The sequence below is a fragment of the Triticum aestivum genome, chromosome 2A, assembly GCF_018294505.1.
Source record: "Triticum aestivum cultivar Chinese Spring chromosome 2A, IWGSC CS RefSeq v2.1, whole genome shotgun sequence".
Taxonomy (NCBI): Eukaryota; Viridiplantae; Streptophyta; class Magnoliopsida; order Poales; family Poaceae; genus Triticum; species Triticum aestivum.
The window spans coordinates 293,242,052-293,265,019 of record NC_057797.1 but is presented as its reverse complement, the minus strand read 5'-3'; positions in this window follow the sequence as shown (position 1 = coordinate 293,265,019).

Sequence of the window (22,968 nt, the reverse complement as noted above, 5' to 3'; positions counted from 1 at the left end):
ATCATGCGAGAGAACGTCGGAGGAGCGTTGGCGAGGCCAAAAGACATGACAGTGTATTCATATGAACCAAAGCTTGTTCTGAATGCTGTGTTGGGAAAATCTTCTTCACGAATGCGAATCTGGTGATAACCCATATGGAGATCAAGCTTGCAGAATACTTGGGCACCCTTGATTTGTTTGAACAGCTCATTGATGTTGGGAAGTGGGTATTTGTTCTTGATGGTCTTCTTGTTCACTGGACGGTAATCAACACAAAGTCGGTCCGTTCCATCCTTCTTCTTCATAAAAAGAACACCACAACCCCACGGAGAAGAACTAGGCCGGATGAGACCCATTCTTTCTTGCTCATCGAGTTGCTTCTTCAGCTCCTTCAACTCTTCAGGTCCGAGCTTGTAAGGACATTTGCACACAGGTTCCGTGCCAGGCTCAAGTTCAATAACGAATTCAACTGGCCGGTGCGGAGGCATTCCTGGGAGCTCTTCTGGAAAGACGTCTTGATATTCGCAAACGACTGGAATTTGAGAGATGGCATCCAATTCACCCTTCTCATTGAGAGAAAACAGACGAATGGTATTATCCCGAGCGGCAAAGACAATTACATCCTCAGACGAATGAGTCAATTGAATCTGCCTGGCAGCACAATCAAGCTGAGCCTTGTGCTTAGAAAGCCAATCCATCCCGAGAATAAGATCAATATTCGAGTTACCAAGAACCATTGGGGAAGAAAGGAACTTGTAGTCTCCCAACATGATAGTAACATCTAGCACCTCCAGACTAGCACTCAAACGTTTGCCAGGAGAAACGATATCCATTTGTTTACCCAAATGAGAAGAAACGAACTCATGCTTGGTAAAAAATGGCTTTGACATGAAACAATGCGATGCACCCGTGTCAAAAAGAACTCTTGCAGGAATATCATTAACAGGAAGGTTACCCATGATCACATCTGACGAGTCCTCTGCCTGAGCTGCATTCATCAAATTGACCTTGGCATGCTTGGGGTTATGCTTGACCACAGCTGTACTTGCCGATCTGACAGGAGGAGGAGGAGGAAGACGCCTCTGGTTGAAACACTTGTTGGCATAGTGACCCTTCTGTTGGCACTTGTTGCACGTGACCTCAGAAAGCGGACGGTGATACGGAGCACTCGATCTTGGAGCTTGAGACGAAGTCTTGTTCTGAAAGCCAGGGTTGGGTGGGTGGGAAGAACCACTGCCACCTTTGCTCTTCTGCTGAAACGGCTGACGAAACGGAGGAGGAGGAAGCCAAAACTTCTGCTGCTTGGCCACTTGAGTAGAGGAAGAAGGAGTAACATCTCTGACTCGCTTCCTGGAAGCATCACACCTCAACTGAGCAGCCTCTTGCTTCAGTGCCATGTTGTAGAACTCATCGTACCTCAAGGGCTCAAAGAGAACAAGAGCGAGCTGAATATCTTCTCTGAGACCACCCCTGAACTGGTATATCATGCTCTTCTCATCAGGCACGTCCTGCTTGGCAAAGTGGGCAAGCTTCTGGAACAACTTGTTGTAGTCATAGACAGACAAAGAGCCTTGCTTCAGATTGCGGAATTCCTCACGCTTGCTTTCAACCACGCTCTGCGGAATATGATGAGCTCGGAAATCTCGACGGAAATCATCCCAAGTGATAACACGTCAACCTCTGGAGTCCTTGTACTGCTGGAACCATTCTGCAGCTTGATCTTTGAGTTGGAAGGAAGCGAACTTGACAAAGTCCTCAGGCCTGACATTACTGCACTCGAAATGCTTACACAGATCCACAAGCCAATCGTTAGCATCGGTTGCCTCAACACAATTGCTGAAAGTCTTTGGCCCGTTAGCAAGGAACTGGTTGAGCGTAGCAAAGTGACTCTGATTGCTGCCTTGATTCCCTTGACTGCCTTGATTGCGCTCTTGAAGAATTTGCATGATCAGCTGTGTGTTTGCATTGGTTGCGGCCATCACTACTTGCCATGCCTCTGGAGGAGGTGGAGGCGGTGGCCGGATCAGGATTCAGAGTCGTGCGTGTTGGAGGAGCCATCCTGAAGAGGTTGACCACCATTAGCACATTGATAGATAAATATTGAACCTGAATCCAACAGAATGAAAATTGCAACATAAAGTCTTCACATCCGAACAAAATGAACGAATGCATTTCTCTTGAAGTGGTCACATATCCCTAAATTGCGAAGCCACGAAGAATGAAGGTAGAAGAATTAAATCAACAAGGTACGGATCAAGAACAAATAATCGGTAAGAAATCCCAATCTCAAACCAATATCCGTGGAAGAAGAACTAGAGCTACGAGAATTCCCACCTATGAAACTCCCGAACTTTCCGGTTATGCAATCAGGTGTTGGGGATACAGGGGAAGCATAATATCTCACCCAAACTAGCAAATCCTACATCCAGCTGTATCCATCCTTCAACACATAACCAAGAAACCTTCGGAAACCATCTACCTCAACCTTCGAAAAGCATCCGTTATACAAGTTATGGCGATACTCCCGAACTCCCGCCCCAGTATTGGGTGGCGTCGAGGTTATCTCACCAACGAACTGCATAAAAGAGATTTTCGATGTCGGCGAACATATCTCAAGTATTCCAGAATTGCAATGATAAAATTATGATGACAACACCTCAGAGCTCAACTCCCCGGGACACTTCCACTAAACCCCTGACAGGAGGCACCAAGTCAATGTTCTCATCATAAGCCATCGGAACGATTCCAAGATACTCGCGTGATCCTAAAAAATTTTTAGTGAAATTTGAGAAGAGAAGAGTCAAAACTCTACGTCAGGATGCCTTACCAGAGCGATGAGGAGACTGGGAAGTAAAAAGAATTCCTAAGCTCTCCGATATATAGTTCCTAAATGACTCAAAACATTTTTTTCTAGACACAACTCGGCTGCTAGAACGATCAAGCAATGGGGCTCCTAAGGTCGGGGAAGGCTCTGATTACCAACTTGTAACACCCTCGATGCGGCTATAGCTCCCACGTGTCGAGGCACGACTTAGAGACATAACCGCATTGAAAGCAATGTCGCAAGTCAGACAATCATTACAACATCCCATGTAATATATAATAAAAGGGGGAAATACATAGTTGGCTTACACTCGCCACGTCACATCAAAGTACATAAATAACATCCATCATACAAACACTCATGGCCCGACTACGGCGCCAAAATAGAAGAAAACCCAACATGCGACAAGGCCCTGAATCGAACCCCAACTAGGCACCACTATTGATCATCGGGAAAGGAAACATAATAACGCTGAGAGTCCTCGTCGAACTCCCACTTGAGCTCGTACTCGTCACCTGGAGCGAAATCACCTGGACCTGCATCTGGAATTATAGTATCTGTGAGCCATGGTGACTCAGCAATCTCGCACCCTCGCGATCAAGACTATTTAAGCTTATAGGAAGGATAAGGCAAATATATGTGGAGCTGCAGCAAGCGACTAGCATATATGGTGGCTATCTTATACGCAAAAGAGAGCGAGAAGAGGAGGCAAAGCGCGAGCGAGAATCTAGAAGAACAACCTGCGCAAGTATAACTCCAACACCCTGTCCACTTCCCGGACTCCGCCAGAAAGGGGCCATCACGGTATCACACACGGTTGATTTATTTTAATTAAGTTTAATTCAAGTTATCTACAACCGGACATTAACAAAATCCCATCTGCCCATAACCGCTGGCACGGCTTTCGAAAGTTCAATCGCTGCAGGGGAGTCCCAACTTAGCCCATGACAAGCTCTCACGGTCAACGAAGGAATAGACCTCCTCCCAAGACGTTCCGATCAGACTCGGTATCTCGGTAACTCAAGACAATTCGACAGGTTAAAACAAGACCAGCAACACCGCCCGAATGTGCCAACAAATCCCGATAGGAGCTGCACATATCTCGTTTTCAGGGCACACTCAGATAGGTCAAGCTACGGGTAGAACCAACCCTCAAGTTTCCCCGAGGTGGCCCCGCAGGCTGCCCGGTTCGGACCAACACTCAGAGGGAGCACTGGCCCGGGTGGGGGGTTAAAACAAGATGACCCTTGGGCTCCGGTAACCCAAGGGAAAAAAAGAGGATAGGTGGCGAATGGTAAACCCAAGGTTGGGCATTGCTGGAAAAGCTTTAATCAAGGCGAACTATCAAGGGGTTCCCATTATAACCCAACCGCGTAAGGAACGCAAAATCCGGGAACATAACACCGATATGACGGAAACTAGGGAGGCAAGAGTGGAACAAAACACTAGGCGAGAGGCTGAGCCTTCCACCCTTCACCAAGTATATAGATGCGTTAAGATAACAAGGCAATATTATGATATCCCAACAAGTAAATAAAAGATGTTCCAACAAGGAACGGCCTCCAATCTTCACCTGCAACTAGCAACGCTATAAGAGGGGCTGAGCAAAGCGGTAACATAGCCAATCAACGGTTTGCTAGGACATGGTGGGTTAGAGGTTCAACTTGGCAATTGGGAGGCTGACAAGCAAAAGGTAGGCATCGTAGCATTCGCATAGCAAAAGAGCGAGCAAACTAGCATAGCAAAGATAGTAGTGATTTCGAGGGTATGATCATCTTGCCTGCACAGTTGTCAGAGTTGACTGGATCCTCACAAGCAAACTCAACGGGCTCCTCGGTAGCGAACTCGTCTCCCGGCTCTACCCAAACAAGACAAACAAGCAACAAGGATACAATCAACCACGTGCAAGAACAAGCAATATGATGAAATGATGATATGCTATGCGGGATGCGATGCGGGATGCAAAATGCAAGATATGACAGGAAATGCATGAACCTGGCCTCAACTTGGAAACCAAGGTGCCCACTGGAAAGATGGGATGAAATCGCTTGAAAACGATATAAAGAACGCCGGAATCGGAGTTACGGTTTGGAAATGGCAAGCGATTCAAAATTGACACCGGTCTGCGATTTACAGCAAGTAGGCATCTAAATGCAATGACATGAACATGCTACAGCCACCAAACATGACAAAAAAATACATGGCAGGGATGCACACAAGATGCTTAACAAAAGACTAGCACTGAGCCACGGCCAATTCATCCATTAGGAGGTTCAAACAAGCATGGCAAAAACGCAAATGCAAAACAGATTCCAGACTTAGTGAAATTAACACTTGTCTGAAATTTCAGATCACGAAGCCCTCTTCGGAGCAGCAAAAAACATGATACATGACCTGATTATGACAAATAAGAACATGGCATGGAGCTACTCAACAAGCTTAACAAAAGTCCCTAAGTGACCTGGGGCCAAAAGGGATCACAAAATATACTAACAAGCACACGAACATAGCTCAAACACAATCAGTTTTTCAGACTTAGTGAAAACTGAGACATGCTGAAATATAACTCACGAAGGCATGTAAACAAGCTCGATGCACTCACCACAGTGCAAGTCATGGCAAGGCAAGCATACATCCATTAAGAAGGCACAAAATTCTAGCTAGACATGGCAATAACAATGGCATAGCATGCACGGATCAACTACAACAACATCGGCAAAATCGCAAACGAGTTGACGATCTGCCCAGATTCACCACGAAGCAAAAGTAGAGCTCGATTGACTCAAGCTAGGGTGCTACATAATTGCAAACAATGTATGGATGGATAGAGCATAACATGATTAACAAAACTCCTTTACTGATCATCCTCAAAAGAGTCACGGATCACTAGGAAACAAGCTGAACACATGGCATCATGAACTAAATAATCCCAGACTTAGTGAAAACTACTAAGTCCCTGAAAACAGATTTACCGGGTGCCTCACTTTGCAAGCTTGCACAAGTCACCACACACATCCTAAAAATGCATGGGTTGCACCTCTGGAAAGAAGACAAAATGCTTAACAAAGCACACGAAGGACTCACATGCATAGCATGCACACAATAATCATGGCAAAAATGACAAAAGTCTAAGATGAACTAGCAGATCTGACAATTAACTCATGAAGCCTCCTTCTAACAGCATTTTGGGCATCAAGATGAGCTCAAATGAAAATGATGCAATGGAATGGAATGATGTACTCGTCGAGGCGAACATTTTGATATACTATATGCCCAAAACGGAGCTACGGATGCGGAGATATCACCGGTCAAAGTAGGCATAAAAATTAGGGTTCAGAGGGAAAAAGTCAACCGTCAAATTTCCAGATCTAGATCCAGATCGGGCACGGGATCCGAGGATGGCCGGAAAACACTGTTCACCGCCGGAGTTCTTGCCGGAGAGGAAGAAGAGGAGGCCGGAGCTTGGGGAGGAGAGGCCGGGCCGGGGCGGCGGCGTGGTAGGCGGCGGCGGGGCGGCGCCGGGCCGGGGCGGCGAGGAGGCGGCCGGCCGGGCGGCGGGGAGGCGCGGTCGCCCGCTGTGGCGCGGTGGTGGCCCGTGGCGGCGCCGGCCACCGGGCGCGAAGACGAAGGGTGGCGGGCGCGCGGGTGTTGCGCGGCGGCGGCTCAGGCCTCGGGGGCTCTCCCCGGGCCGAGCGGGCTTCAGCGGCGGTGGAAGGTGGTGGCGCCACTTGGCGCGACCCTGTTGGACGAAGGCGGCGGCGGACACTGTCCTGCCGGGGGCGGACGTGTCCGTCGGTGGCGAGGATCTGTTTTTTTTAGACTAGGGTTTCGGGGAGAGATCCGAGATCCGGAAACGGTGGGGGGGGGGCTATTTATAAGCATAAGTGGAGCTAGGAGAGTCCAAATGAGGTGCGGTTTGCGGCCACGCGATCGTGATCGAACGCTCTAGGAGATGGAGCAGAGTTTGGTGGGTTTTGGGCCAAATTGGAGGGGTGTTGGGCTGCAACACCCACGAGGCTTTTTCGGTCCCTCGGTTAACCGTTGGAGTAATGAACGAAGCCCAAATGATACGAAACTTGACAGGCGGTCTACTGGTAGTAAACCAATGCCGCATGACAAGTCTCGGTCCAATCTGGAAATGTTTAATCCCCACACACGAAAGAAAGCTAGAAATGACCACCGGAGGAGAACGAAGCGCCGGAATGCAAAACGGACAACGGGGAAAATGCTCGAATGCATGAGATGAATACGTATGCAAATGCAATGCACATGATGACATGATATGGGATGCACAAAAAACGAAAACAACACACGGAGACAAAGACCCGAAGCCGAGAAATAAATATAACTTAACGCTGGAAACGGCAAGAGTTGGAGTACAAATTGGGAAAGTTACATCCGGGGCGTTACAGGCTTCCTGTTCAAACATAGGTCGTATTCGAACCAAAGATAACATAGCTGTCGATACCCACTTGATCGACATACTGCCAAACCCACTTGGGGGCTTCTTGATCATATTTGAATCATAGCTTAACCCCTTTGGGTCTGACGTGGATCGTATTCGAATCAGCGTCATTAAACAACTCTTATGGTCACTTGGGGGCTTCCTATTCAAACATAGGTCGTATTCGAACCAAAGAGAACATAGCTGTCGATACCCACTTGATCGGCATCGCCACAGCCACTGGGGGCTAACAGATCGTATCCGAATTAGCTCAACCCTTTTGGAACGGTTCACTAATCGTATTCGAATCAGAAACCCTTGAATTTTGTTCATCATATTTTACAAGTATCACCATTGAATATCTTGCGACCCTCTTGAAAATACAATGGAATACATTGCAATCCTCCAGGATTAATATTGGTTACATCAGAATGTTAAGTATCAGGTGAACTTTTATGTGCCAATTTTCAGGAGTTAAACTTACCCTCGGGGGTTCGCTTATATAAGCCGGAAAAGCATCCGTAAGCATCACAAGGCAATGCAAGAAATTTCTGCAAAGGACATAACAGATTCATATAAACTACAAAGTGCATAGTGACGGCGGCTTATGCAAGTATTAAGGGCCATAAGCACGCGCAAAGGCATAGCAAAACTCAAAGTATTTTCTACTCTGTTACAAGACTCCCCGAGTCTGAATGATGCGGCATTGTTTTTCTACAACGACATAAGCAGGTGGCGCCTGGCAATCTACTCTTGGCGTTGACTTGAAGCCTCCGGGTTATCCTTCTCCGCCTCTCCGCCGGCTGCTTTGTCCTGGAAGGATGATGAGGCCCAGTCAATGCCACTGAAGGCCTCAAACTCAGCTTCATCATCTATTAAACCGGTTGGGTCGACTTCAGGGGCAAAGGTGTGCTTATGGGTCGGAGGGATCAAGCTGACATTGTCATAATGCGGCGTGGGGATTCTCTGATTTTCCTTGTCATAACCCGGCTGACACTTGGTGAGGTCTGTGTCGTTTACAATTTGAGTGGCCACAGGGCATATATCCCTCACGCAGGTGGTGAAATCCTTTTCATCAAATGGAGTGCCATCCTCCTTTAAACTTGGATACCCAAGAGCTTTGGTAACCAGGCTTTGGCCCGACTCAAAGCGGCTATTGCTCCGGCTCTTGCTTGGGCCCATCTCAACTCTTGAATCCGCTAAGGAAGTATAGAAAGCCGTTGTAACACATCTTGCAAGAGGTGGGGCACATCATTTGATAAGGCTACAACGGCCAAGGCACGTTGTGACCCAATGTACAGTTGTTCTACTAGAGTATACACCGCCTTCAATTTAATCAGCATATTCTACTTGAGGTTTGTGCTCCTGGGGCCTGTATTGGTAAGTATAAGGTAAACCTCCGGTAAAAATTGAAGGAATATTTACAATATTTAATGCTTGCTTAAGATAACTTACCAAAGATCGCTAAGACCATCCGAGATATCTGGCGTTGTAAGCCGGTCAGTTCGGCTGTTGCGTTTGCCAGCGACGCCTCAGCTGTCTCCGCCCGGGTCACCAGTCCGGCCTTTTCGTCAGTCCAAATTTTCTTCTCCGACTTAAAATTTTTCTTCAGCTTCTCTTGTTCAAAGACGCTGAATTCAAATTTGGAGTTGGCCTTTTGAATTTCAATTTCCTGGGCTGCCAGGCGGTTCTTCAGGTCAGTAATCTCCGATTCAAATTGACTTATGGTGGCCTGCATTGCACCGGATAGTAGTCAAGATTATGGTAAATAATATTAAGTCCCAAATACTTTGCAAGCAAAGATACTTGGCACTTGGGGGCTAATGTATACCGAAGCTTTCTAAATTATTAAGCCGGTCCTGGATATTAAGTCCCAAATACTTTGCAAGCAAAGATACTTGGCACTTGGGGGCTAATGTGTATCGCAAGTTAAAGGTATTGTGTTACATCCGGTTTAAATATTTTTTCTTTAAGCCGGGCAAGCAGCTCTAACAATTTTTCTAAGTCTACAGCATATTTATTCATAAGCAATAGACTTGGGGGCTGGTACAGTAAGTATGATTGAAAGCAAGGAAGCATAAGTCATACCTCAGATTTTTGCTGTATTTGCTTCACCATGTCAATTTCCAGGTCACGGCTGCTTTGCACCTGGTTGATGTAGCCCGAGACGATCTCTCCAATACTTAAATGAGTATAGTCGGTGATATCCATCTTGGCCTTACGGCGTTCTAGCAACTCCTCTTTAGTCGAGCATTTGGCAAGGACGGTAGGCCTGGCTGGCTCAACGAATTGAGCCCTGAGAAATTCCACTTCTGAGTCAGCTGGTTTGACTGGGCTAGGTGCCTCCGGGTTAACAGAACCATCAAGAATATCTTCAGCAGGTGGGTCAGAAGTTGGTGATGCAATGTCTTGAGCCAGCTCAGGCGGCGGTTGATGTGTGGAAGAATCGGGAGCAGCTATACCCTATTCCGGCTCAGTCACCACAGGGGTTTGGGCCGGTTTATCCTTCTTGGTTTTCTTCCTGGGCTTAACTTGCATGTTGTGGGCAAAGCAGAGAAATAAGTAAAGAAACATGAAGAAAGAAAAACATAAGGTGAATAAATTGATATTACCCAGGGGCAGTCTTAAAAGCCGGCATGTTTGATTGCATGGACTCGCCGGATGAAGGAGAGGTATCCTGGTAATTGGAGTCAGAGGAATTGTGAGGTTGATAGATTAGACCCGCCAAAGGTAAAAAAGGGTATAAGTTGGAGGTAACCTCAGTCCGACGCTTCCGGGTTGTGTCAGGCAAGCCGGAGACTAGCTCTGCATCCTTGCTGGTCCGGGTCTGCCTCTGGTTTTCAAATTGCTGTTGCTTCAAAAGAAAGTCAGGATCTTGGTAAGCCAAAGGGTGTGAAAATCTTACTTTCCGGGTTACTCTTCGAATTTTCTGACTCGGCCGAAGCTCGGAGTCGGAGGAGATTATAGTTACCTCTTCCTCGACGGGTTGTCCGTTGCCCGTGTCTTCCTGAAAGAAAGGTTAATATCAGTAAGATAGTAATAAAGGATAAAGGGAAATTAAAAAGTTACCTCCTCCTCATTATCATCAGAATCATCAAGCTGAAAAAGCTCAGAAGCGTTTGGCTTCCTTTTCCTTGAAGTGGTGGTCTTGGCGGTTTTCCTTTCGGTTCTGTTGGCTGCCCTGTCTTTCTTGGCCGCCTCATGATCATATTGGATTTTCCAGAAGTTATCATTTGCCTATAAAAGGTTATAAAGGGTTATGCATAAGAATACAGTATAACATGATAAAACATAACCCGACGACTGGAAACTTACTGCAGGGGCCAGGTTCTTCTTACAAAAAGGTAGTAAGCCGAAAGCATTACTATTCACTTTGCCCTCTTTCAACAAAGACTGAGTTGTAGCTTCCACTATGTCATCTGGTAAGTCGTCAAGACTATGATGCTGAGGGTCATCTTTCTCGCCAGAATAATTACACATTAAGCCGGGGCAGCGGCTTAACGGAATTATTCTCCAAGCAACCCAGACTCGGACCAGGTCAATTCCATCTAGGCCGTTCCCTAAAAGAGTTGTAATCTTCTTGATCTTGGGGGTGAGTGGAAGACGTTCAACAGTAGTCAACTTATCCGGCAGCGGGTGAGTAGGTTCAAGGCGCAATGCACGGAAGCCGGGTAGCGGGTTTTCACCAGCCGGAGAAGTATCTTGGCAGTAGAACCATGTCTGGTTTCGGTCCTTTGGATGACTCGGCAATTCAGCATAAGGGAACAAGCACTCTCTCCGCCTTTGAATCGATATGCCACCAAGCTCCAGACTGGGCCCGTTGGCCCGCTCATTCCGCCGGTTCAAATAGAACAATTCCCTGAAGAAAAGTAGGCTGGGTTCTTCTCCAAGGTAGACTTCATAGAAAACTTGGAAGTTGCAGATATTTGACACGGAATTGGGCCCGATGTCTTGAGGTCTTAAGTCAAAGAAGTGAAAAACGTCTCTAAAGAATTTTGAACCAGGAGGAGCAAATCCTCGGCTCATGTGATCGGTAAAAATGATCACCTCCCCTTCCTTGGGTTGAGGTTTCTCTTCAGACGGGTCAGGAGCACGATAAGACATGACATCCTTCTTGGGCAGATAGCCAGACTTTACAAACTCGGAAAGTTTTCTTTTTTTAACAATGGATGGGACCCAATTGCAGGTAACCGGAGGTTTAACAGCTTTGGGTGCCATTGGATAAATTGAAGCCTACAACAAGATAAAGGAAATTTTCCGGTTTATTATAACCCGGAGAATAAATATTATTGGGTTATTTAAAGATGGCGGCTTAAGAAGGGGCCTAATGACATACAGGTAACTATGTGATAATGTTTAACAGCTGCAGGTATTAAAGATGATTAAGGTTTTCTTAAGTCGCCAGAGGCAAGCGGTGCTGACAGCCGGTATTATCTTAAACCGGTTACAAGGACTACTATGGTTGAAACAGAGTCAACAGACACAGTTTTTGGCTAAGTTTGGAGCAAACATGTTTCACAAATTTCAATTATTATTTTGGATCAAACAATGCTCTGGAAAGGAAAAATTTCTAGACCTAAAACAGTACAGGGAAGTTCATATACTCAAGGAGTGCTTCCAAAACAAGGAAATGAGATTTGTTTTCATACAGAATAAGCACACAACTTCCTCCGCAGCAGTTCTATGTGGTTTTTTACGGTCTGAACAAGGTATTAGAGGTAAGAACTAATGGAGGTTGCGTCGGGCGACGATGAACGTCGACGAACTCAAGATGCACATATGAGAAAGGGGGGAAAGAGAACTCACCGATGTGGAAGAACTGCGGAGGGTGGCCGTTGTTCTCTGGTCAAAAAGCAGGGTGATGCCACGGCCTGAGTCAGTGAAGACGAGGTTTCCGACGGTGGCGGTGGCGGAACTCGAGCGGCAGAAGAGGGAGTGCGAGGAAGAAGACGACCGAAGGAAATGAAAAAGACCTAGGTCGCGCCTATTTATAAGGAGGACCGACTAAGATGGCGCGACAAACAAGGAGACCAAGACATCATTATCCAGCGGCCCCAACGCCTCGATTTTCGGGAGGGTCAGTAAAGGAAAAGATCCGTTGAAGATATGATGAATTAAAATATAAGTTTTATTGAAGATGACATCACGATGATTTAACCCAGAGCCATAGGATGACGTCACAGCGGGTTACAATTTTCACGCAAGACAGAAGACTAAAGGTCAGCTCATAAGGTTTTCAAAGATTGACATGAACCGGTTCAAATCAATCTGGGGCCTAATGTTGGGGATATGACTATTTGTGTAAGCCATCCAGGAGGGGCCGGGTTACGCAAATAGAGGTTCATCAGAAGCCCAAGACCAAGGCATGAAGATGGCGGTTCACTAAAAGGCTTAAAGGCCCACAGGCGACTCTGAGGCCCGTAAAGATAAACCGCCATGATCGTATAACTTGTACTATAAGGTAGAAGTAACTAGTCACCGAGCCGGACACTGTTTATAAGCCGGGCGGGACTCTGTAGGCCGCAGGGCGTCAACCCATGTATATAAGGGGACGACCCGCCAGCGGCTTAAGGAGAAAAAGAACTGATCGAGGGCCAGGCTTAGCGTATCTCGCTCCCTGGTCATCGAAACCTCAAGCAATTCCAACCCAACTAGACGTAGGCCTTCCTTCACCGTAAGGGGCTGAACTAGTATAAACCTCGCGTGTCCTTGTCCCGATTAACCCCTTTAAGCTTCCTAGTTGCGATGGCTTCGTGATTAAGTCCTTGCAAAAGGACATCTGCCGTGACAATTCCACGACAGGACCCGATGCACTAGGTATGACACCTAGATCGGATATGAACTCCTTCACCCAGACTCCTTCGTTTTCTGCTTCCGAAGCAACTATGTACTCCACTTCACACGTAGATCCTGCCATGACGCTTTGTTTAGAACTGCTCCAACTGACAGCTCCACCATTCAATATAAACACGTATCCGATTTGCGATTTAGAATCATACAGATCAGTGTCAAAGCTTGCATCGACGTAACCATTTACGACGAACTCTTTGTCACCTCCATAAATGAGACACATATCCTTAGTCCTTTTCAGGTATTTCAGGATGTTCTTGAACACTGTCCAGTGATCCACTCCTGGATTACTTTGGTACCTTCCTGCTAAACTAATAGCAAGGCACACATCAGGTTCGGTACACATCATTGCATACATGATGAGCATATGGTTGAAGCATAGGGAACACTTTTCATTTTATATCTATCTTCTAGAGTGGTCGGGCATTGAGTCTTACTCAATTTCACACCTTGTAATACAGGCAAGAACCCTTTCTTAGCTTGATCCGTTTTGAACTTCTTCAAAACTTTATCAAGGTATGTGCTTTGTGAAAGTCCAATTAAGCGTCTTGATCCATCTCTATAGATCTTGATGCCCAATATATAAGCAGCTTCACCAAGGTCTTTCATTGAAAAACTCTTATTCAAGTATCCTTTTATGTTATCAAGAAATTCTATATCATTTCCAATGAATAATATGTCATCCACATATGATATTAGAAATTCTACAGAGCTCCCACTCACTTTCTTGTAAATACAGGTTTCTCCAAAAGTCTAGATAAAACCATATGCTTTGATCACACTATCAAAACGTTCATTCCAACCCCGAGAGGCTTGCACAAGTCCATAAATGGATCGCTGGAGCTTGCACACTTTGTTAGTACACTTCGGATCGATAAAACCTTCAGGTTGCATCATGTACACCTCTTCTTCCAGAAAACCATTTAGGAATGCAGTCTTTACATCCATTTGCCAAATTTCATAATCATAAAATGCGGCAATTGCTAACATGATTCAGACGGACTTAAGCATCGCTACGGGTGAGAAGGTCTCATCGTAGTCAACTCCTTGAACTTGTCCAAAACCTTTCGCAACAAGTCGAGTTTTGTAGACAGTAATGTTACCGTCAGCGTCAGTCTTCTTCTTGAAGATCCATTTATTCTCGATGGCTTGCCGATCATTGGGCAAGTCAACCAAAGTCCAGACTTTGTTCTCATACATGGATCCCATCTCATATTTCATGGCCTCAAGCCATTTTGCGGAATCTAGGCTCATCATCGCTTCCTCATAGTTCATAGCTTCGTCATGGTCAAGTAACATGACCTCCAGAACAGGATTATCGTACCACTCTGGTGCGGATCTTGCTCTGGTTGACCTACGTGGTTCAGTAGTAATTTGATCTGAAGTTTCATGATCATCATCATTAGCTTTCTCACTAATTGGTGTAGGTGTCACAGGAACCGCTTTATGTGACGAACTACTTTCCAATAAGGGAGTAGGTACAGTTACCTCATGAAGTTCTACTTTCCTCCCACTCACTTCTTTCGGTAGAAACTCCTTCTCTAGAAAGGATCCATTCTTAGCAACGAATGTCTAGCCTTTGGATATGTGATAGAAGGTCTACCCAATAGTTTCCTACGGGTATCCTATGAAGGCACATTTCTACGATTTGGGTTCGAGCTTATCAGGTTGAAGCTTTTTAACATAAGCATCGCAGCCCCAAACTTTAATAAACGACAACTTTGGTTTCTTGCCAAACCGCAGTTCATAAGGAGTTGTTTCAACGGATTTCGATGGTGCCCAATTTAACGTGAATGCAGCTGTCTCTAAAGCATAACTCCAAAATGATAGCGGTAAATCAGTAAGAGACATCATAGATCGCACCATAACTAGTAAAGTACGATTACGACGTTCGGACACAACATTACACTGTGGTGTTCCGGGTGGCGTGAGTTGTGAAACTATTCCACATTGTTTCAAATGTAAACCAAACTCGTAACTCAAATATTCTCCTCCCCGATCAGATCGTAGAAACTTTATTTTCTTGTTACGATGATTTTCCACTTCACTTTGAAATTCTTTGAACTTTTCAAATGTTTCAGACTTATCTTTCATTAAGTAGATATACCCATATCTGCTTAAATCATCTGCGAAGGTGAGAATATAACGATACCCACTGCGAGCCTCAACATTCATCGGATCACATACATCAGTATGTATGATTTCCGACAAATCTGTTGCTCGCTCCATTGTTCCGGAGAATGGCGTTTTAGTCATCTTGCTCATGAGGCATGGTCCGCAAGTACCAAGTGATTCATAATCAAGTCATTCCAGAAGTCCATCAGAATGGAGTTTCTTCATGCGCTTTACACCAATATGACCCAAACGGCATTGCCACAAATAAGTTGCACTATCATTATCAACTCTGCATCTTTTGGCAACAACATTATGAACATGTATATCACTACTATCAAGATTCAACACAAATAGACCACTCTTCAAGGGTGCATGACCATAAAAGATATTAATCATATAAATAGAACAACCATTATTCTCAGATTTAAATGAATAACTATCTCGCATCAAACAAGATCCAGATATAATGTTCATGCTTAACGCTGGCACCAAATAACAATTATTCAGGTCTAAAACTAATCCCGAAGGTAGATGTAGAGGTAGCGTGCCGACGATGATCACATCGACTTTGGAACCATTTCCCACGCGCATCGTCACCTCGTCCTTAGCCAGTCTTCGCTTAATCCGTAGTCCCTGTCTCAAGTTGCAAATATTGGTAATAGAACTAGTATCAAATAACCAGGTGCTACTGCGAGATCTAGTAAGGTACACATCTATAACATGTATATCACATATACCTTTGTTCACCTTGCCATCCTTCTTATCCGCCAAATACTTGGGGCAGTTCTGCTTCCAGTGACCAGTCCCTTTGCAGTAGAAGCACTCAGTCTCAGGCTTAGGTCCAGACTTGGGTTTCTTCTCTAGAGCAACAACTTGTTTGCCGTTCTTCTTGAAGTTCCCTTTCTTCTTCCCTTCACCCTTTTTCTTGAAACTTGTTGTCTTGTTGACCGTGAACACTTGATGCTCCTTCTTGATTTCTACCTCCGTAGCCTTTAGCATTGCGAAGATCTCGGGAATCGTCTAATCCATCCCTTGCATATTATAGTTCATCACGAAGCTCTTGTAGCTTGGTGGAAGTGATTGACGAATCTGTCAATGACACTATCAACCGAAAGATTAACTCCCAGCTGAGTCAAGTGATTATGGTACCCAGACATTCTGAGTATATGTTCACTGACAGAACTATTCTCCTCCATCTTGCAGCTGTAGAACTTATTGGAGACTTCATATCTCTCAATCCGGGCATTTGCTTGAAATATTAACTTCAACTCCTAGAACCTCTCATATGCTCCATGACGTTCAAAATGACGTTGAAGTCCCAGTTCTAAGCCGTAAAGCATGGCACACTGAACTATTGAGTAGTCATCAGCTTTGCTCTTCCGGACGTTCATAACATCTAGCATTTCTCCTCTAGCAGGTGTGGCACCAAGCGGTGCTTCCAGGACGTAATTCTTCTGTGCAGCAATGAGGATAATCCTCAAGTTATGGACCCAGTCCATGTAATTGCTACCATCATCTTTCAACTTTGCTTTCTCAAGGAACGCATTAAAATTCGATGGAACAACAGCACGGGCCATCTATCTACGATAACATAGACAAGCAAAATACTATCAGGTACTAAGTTCATGATAAATTGAAGTTCAATTAATCATATTACTTAAGAACTACCACTTAGATAGACATCCCTCTAATCATCTAAGTGATCACGTGATCCATATCAACTAAACCATAACCGATCATCACATGAAATGGAGTAGTTTTCAATGGTGAACATCACTATGTTGATCATATCTACTATATGATGCATGCTCGACGTTTCGGTGTCAATGATCCAAGGCCATATCTGCATATGCCAGGCTCGTCAAGTTTAACCCGAGTATTATGTGTCTGTAAAACTGTCTTACACCCATTGTAGATGAACGTTGAGCTTATCACACCCGATCATCACGTGGTGTCTCGGCATGACGAACTTTGCCAACGGTGCATACCTAGGGAGAACACTCCTACCTTGAAATTTAGTGAGAGATCATCTTATAATGCTACCATCAAACAAAGTAGAATAAGATGCATAAAGGATAAACATCACATGCAATCAATATAAGTGATATGATATGGCCATCATCATCTTGTGCCTTTGATCTCCATCTCCAAAGCACCGTCATGATCACCATCGTCACCGGCGCGATACTACCTCTTGAGCTTGCGTTGGTTTTCCCCGAAGAGGAAGGGATGATGCAACAGAGTAGCGTAAGTATTCCCTCAGTTTTTTAGAACCAAGGTATCAATCCAGTAGGAGGCCACGCTCAAGTCCCTCGTACCTGCACAAAACAATAGCTACTCGCAACCAACGCGATCAGGGTTTGTCAATCCCTTCACGGTCACTTATGAGAGTGAGATCTGATAGATATAATTTTTTTGTGGTATTTTTGGTATAGAGATGCAAAGTGAAAACTAAAAGGCAAAGTAAAAAAGCAAAGCAAGATTAAATTGATGGAGATTGATATGATGAGAATAGCCCCGGGGGCCATAGGTTTCACTAGTGGCTTCTCTCAAGAGCATAAGTATTCTACGGTGGGTGAACAAATTACTATTGAGCAATTGACAGAATTGAGCATAGTTATGAGAATATCTAGGCATGATCATGTATATAGGCATCACGTCCGTGACAAGTAGACCGAAACGATTCTGGATCTACTACTATTACTCCACTCATCGACCGCTATCCAGCATGCATCTAGAGTATTAAGTTAAAATAGAGTAACACCTTAAGCAAGATGACATGATGTAGAGAGATAAATTCATGCAATATGAAATAAACCCCATCTTGTTATCCTCGACGGCAATGATGCAATACGTGCCTTGCTGCCCCTTCTGTCACTGGGAAAGGACACCCCAAGATCGAACCCAAAGCTAAGCACTTCTCCCATGGCAAGAACTACCAATCTAGTTGGCCAAACGAAATGGATAATTCGAAGAGACTTGCAAAGATAACCAATCATACATAAAAGAATTCAGAGAAGATTCAAATATTATTCATAGATAGACTTGACCATAAACCACAACTCATCGGTCTCAACAAACACACCGCAAAAAGAAGATTACATCGAATAGATCTCCACAAGAGAGGGGGAGAACTTTGTATTGAGATCCAAAAAGAGAGACGAAGCCATCTAGCTAACTATGGACCCGAAGGTCTGAGGTAAAATACTCACACTTCATCGGAGAGGCTACGATAATGTAGAAGCCCTCCGTGACGACGGCCCTCTCCGGCGGAGCTCCGGAACAGGCCCCAAGATGGGATCTCGTGGATACAGAAAGTTGCGGCGGTGGAATTAGGTTTTTGGCTCCTGTTCTGATCGTTTGGGGGTACGTAGGTATATATAGGAGGAAGGAGTACGTTGGTGGAGCTCCGAGGGGCCCATGAGGCAGGGGGCGTGCCCCCCACCCTCGTGACCGCCTCTCTGATGCCTTGGCGTAGGGTCCAAGTCTCCTGGATCACGTTCAGTGAGAAAATCACGTTCCCGAAGGTCTCATTCCATTTGGACTCCGTTTGATATTCCGTTTCTTCGAAACACTGAAATAGGCAAAAAACAACAATTCTGGGCTGGGCCTCCGGTTAATAGGTTAGTCCCAAAAATAATATAAAAGTGGAAAATAAAGCCCAATATAGTCCAAAACAGTAGATAATATAGCATGGAGCAATCAAAAATTATAGATACGTTGGAGACGTATCAGGCAACCCCAACCTTAATTCCTGCTCGTCCTCGAGTAGGTAAATGATAAAAAGAGAATTTTTGATGCGGAGTACTACTTGGCATAATTTCAATGCAAATCTTCTTAATTGTGATATGAATATTCAGATTCAAAAGATTCAAGACAAAAGTTTATATTGACATAAAAATAATAATACTTCGAGCATACTAACAAAGCAATTATGTCTTCTCAAAATAACATGTCCAAAGAAAGTTATCCCTACAAAATCATATAGTCTGGCTATGCTCTATCTTCACCACACAAAGTATTTAAATCATGCACAACCGCGATGACAAGCCAAGCAATTGTTTCATACTCTGACTTTCTCAAAACTTTTTCAATCTTCACGCAATACATGAGCGTGAGACATGGATATATCACTATAGGTGGAATAGAATGGTGGTTGTGGAGAAGACAAAATGGAGAAGATAGTCTCACATGAACTATGCATATCAACGAGCTATGGAGATGCCCATCAATAGATATCAATGTGAGTGAGTAAGGATTGCCATGCAACAGATGCACTAGAGCTATAAGTATATGACAGCTCAAAAAGAAACTAAGTGGGTGTGCATCCAACTTGCTTGCTCATGAAGACCTAGGGCAATTTGAGGAAGCCCATCATTGGAATATACAAGCCAAGTTCTATAATGTAAAATTCCCACTAGTGTATGAAAGTGATAACATGAGAGACTCTCTACTATGAAGATCATGGTACTACTTTGAAGCACAAGTGTGGTAAAAGGATAGTAACATTGCCCCTTCTCTCTTTTTTCTCTCATTTTTTTATTAGGGCCTTTTATCTTTTTTATGGCCTCTTTTTATTTGGGTTCTTTGGCCTCCTTTTTTTAATATTTTTTTTTGTCCGGAGTCTCATCCCACATATGGGGGAATCATAGTCTCCATCATCCTTTCCTCGCCGGCACAATGCTCTAATAATGATGATCATCACACTTTTATTTTTCTTACAACTCAATAATTATGACTTGATACTTAGAACAAAATATGACTCTATATGAATGCCTCCGGCGGTGTACCGGGATATGCAATATGACAATGATGAATGTGTCATGAACAGAGTGGTGGAAAGTTGCATGGCAATATATCTCGGAATGGCTATGGAAATGCCATAATAGGTATGTATGGTGGCTGTTTTGAGGAAGGTATATGGTGGGTGTATGATACCGGCGAAAGGTGCGCGGTATAAGAGAGGCTAGCAAAGGTGGAAGGGTGAGAGTGCATATAATCCATGGACTCAACATTAGTCATAAAGAACTCATATACTTATTGCAAAAATCTAGAAGTTATCAAAGCAAAGTATTACGCGCATGCTCCTAGGGGGATAGATTGGTAGGAAAAGACAATCGCTCGTCCCCAACCGCCACTCATAAGGAAGACAATCAATAAATAAATCATGCTCCGACTTCATCACATAATGGTTCACCATACGTGCATGATACGGGAATCACAAACTTTAACACAAGTATTCTTTAAATTCACAACTACTCAACTAGCATGACTTTAATATTATCACCTCCATATCTCGAAACAATTATCATCCTTCAACCTTTTCTTAGTATTCAACAAACTCAAAAGAAAGTTTCACAAATCTTGAATACCAAGCATATTATTATTAAGCAAATTACCATGCTATTAAGAGACTCACAAAATAATTTAAGTGAAGCATGAGAGATTAATAGTTTCTTTAAAACAAATCCACCATCGTGCTCTAAAAGATCTAAGTGAAGCACATAAAGCAAAATTATAATGCTCAAAAGATATAAGTGAAGCACATAGAGCAAAACTACATAGCTCAAAAGATATAAGTGAAGCACATAGAGTATTCTATCAAATTTTAATTCATGTATGGCTCTCTCAAAATGTTTGTACAGCAAGGATGATTGTGGCATACTAAGACACAAAGACACAAATAATATAAGACGCTCCAAGCAAAACACATATCATGTTGGTGAATAAAAATATAGCTCCAAGTAAATTACCGATGGAAGTGGACGAAAGAGGGGATGCCTTCCGAGGCATCCCCAAGCTTTGACTTTTTGGTGTCCTTGTATTATCTTGGGGGTGCCATGGGCATCCCCAAGCTTAGGCTCTTTCCACTCCTTGTTCCATAATCCATCAAAAAATTCACCCAAAACTTGAAAACTTCACAACACAAAACTTAAAGTAGAAAACTCGTGAGCTCCGTTAGCAAAACAAAACAAAAGACCACTTCAAGGTACTGTAATGAACTAATTATTTATTTATATTTGTGATAAACCTACTGTATTCCAACTTCTCTATGGATTAAAAACTATTTTACTAACCATAGATTCATCAAAATAAGTAAACAACACATGAAACACAGAATCTGTCAAAAACAGAACAGTCTGTAGTAATCTGTAGCTAGCGCAAGATCTGGAACCCCAAAAATTCTAAAATAAATTTCTGGACGTGAGGAATTTATCTATTAATCATCTGCAAAGAGAATTAACTAAATAGAATTTTTCAAATGAAAATAACAGCAGTTCTCGTGAGCGCTAAAGTTTCTGTTTTTTTACAGCAAGTTCAACAAGACATTCCCCAAGTCTCCCCAACGGTTCTACTTGGCACAAACACTAATTAAACACAAAAACACAACCAAAACAGAGGCTAAATAATTTATTTATTACTAAACATGATCAAAAAGCAAGGAATAAAAATAAATTTGGGTTGCCTCCCAACAAGCGCTATCGTTTAACGCCCCTAGCTAGGCATAAAAGCGAAGATAGATGTAGGTATTGCCATATTTAGTAGGAAATTCTTCGATGAGGCATCTATTTCCCTTAGGAATTTCTTTATTTCTTGTGATTATCAAACTTTTAGGAACAAGATCGAAAAATTCATTTGTTGCAATTGGTTCCTTAATGATAGCAAAAAGATTGGGATGAATACTTATAGATTTAAGATCCGCAGTTTCCTTATTAGACGATTCACCCTTATTTTTAGGAACATACATAAGCTTGGCAATTTTAGTAGGAGGACTTGGAGTATTCTTTACGGAAGAAAAAGTGGTTCCCAATTTTGTAATGATACCCTCAAGTTTATCAATTCTAGTAGAATCTTAGTTTATCTTCTCATTAACTATGGGTTCCTTTTCCTTAATATTTTTGAAAGTCTTTCCTACCTTAGATCCATATTGAGTAATTTGATTGTGGATCTTTTTATCTAGATTTTCAATTAATTCAATAGTAGCAACTTTATTTTCAATAATTTCAAGTCTTTGCATAACATGCTCCAAAGTTAACATGGTTCCATTAACCAAAAGAGGTGGTGAGCCAAATAAATCTAACATAGCACTATAAGAATCAAAAGTATGGCTACCCAATAAGTTCCCTCCAGTAATGGTATCGAGGATATATCTATACCAAGGATTAACACCTACATAAAAATTGCGGAGAAGAACTAAGGTAGATTTCTTCCTGGTAGATCTATTTTGAGCATTGCAAATTCTATACCAAGCATCTTTTAGATTTTCTCTCTCCCTTTGTTTAAAATTTAGAACTTCACTCTCGGAAGACAACAGAGAAGATATGAGACTAGCCATGACGACAAGCAAACTAGCACACGAGCAGACAAGATGGCAAGCGGGCAAAAGAGGCAAATAGAGAGGGAGGATAAAGAGAGAGGGCGAATAAAACGGCAAGGGTGTAGTGGGGGAGAGGAAAACGAGAGGCAAATGGCAAATAATGTAATGCGAGAGATAGGGATTGTGATGGGTACTTGGTATGTTGACTTTTTGCGTAGACTCGCCGGCAACGGCGCCAGAAATCCTTCTTGCTACCTCTTGAGCTTGCGTTGGTTTTCCCCGAAGAGGAAGGGATGATGCAGCAGAGTAGCGTAAGTATTTCCCTTAGTTTTTGAGAACCAAGGTATCAATCCAGTAGGAGGCCACGCTCAAGTCCCTCGTACCTGCACAAAACGATAGCTACTCGCAACCAACGCGATTAGGGGTTGTCAATCCCTT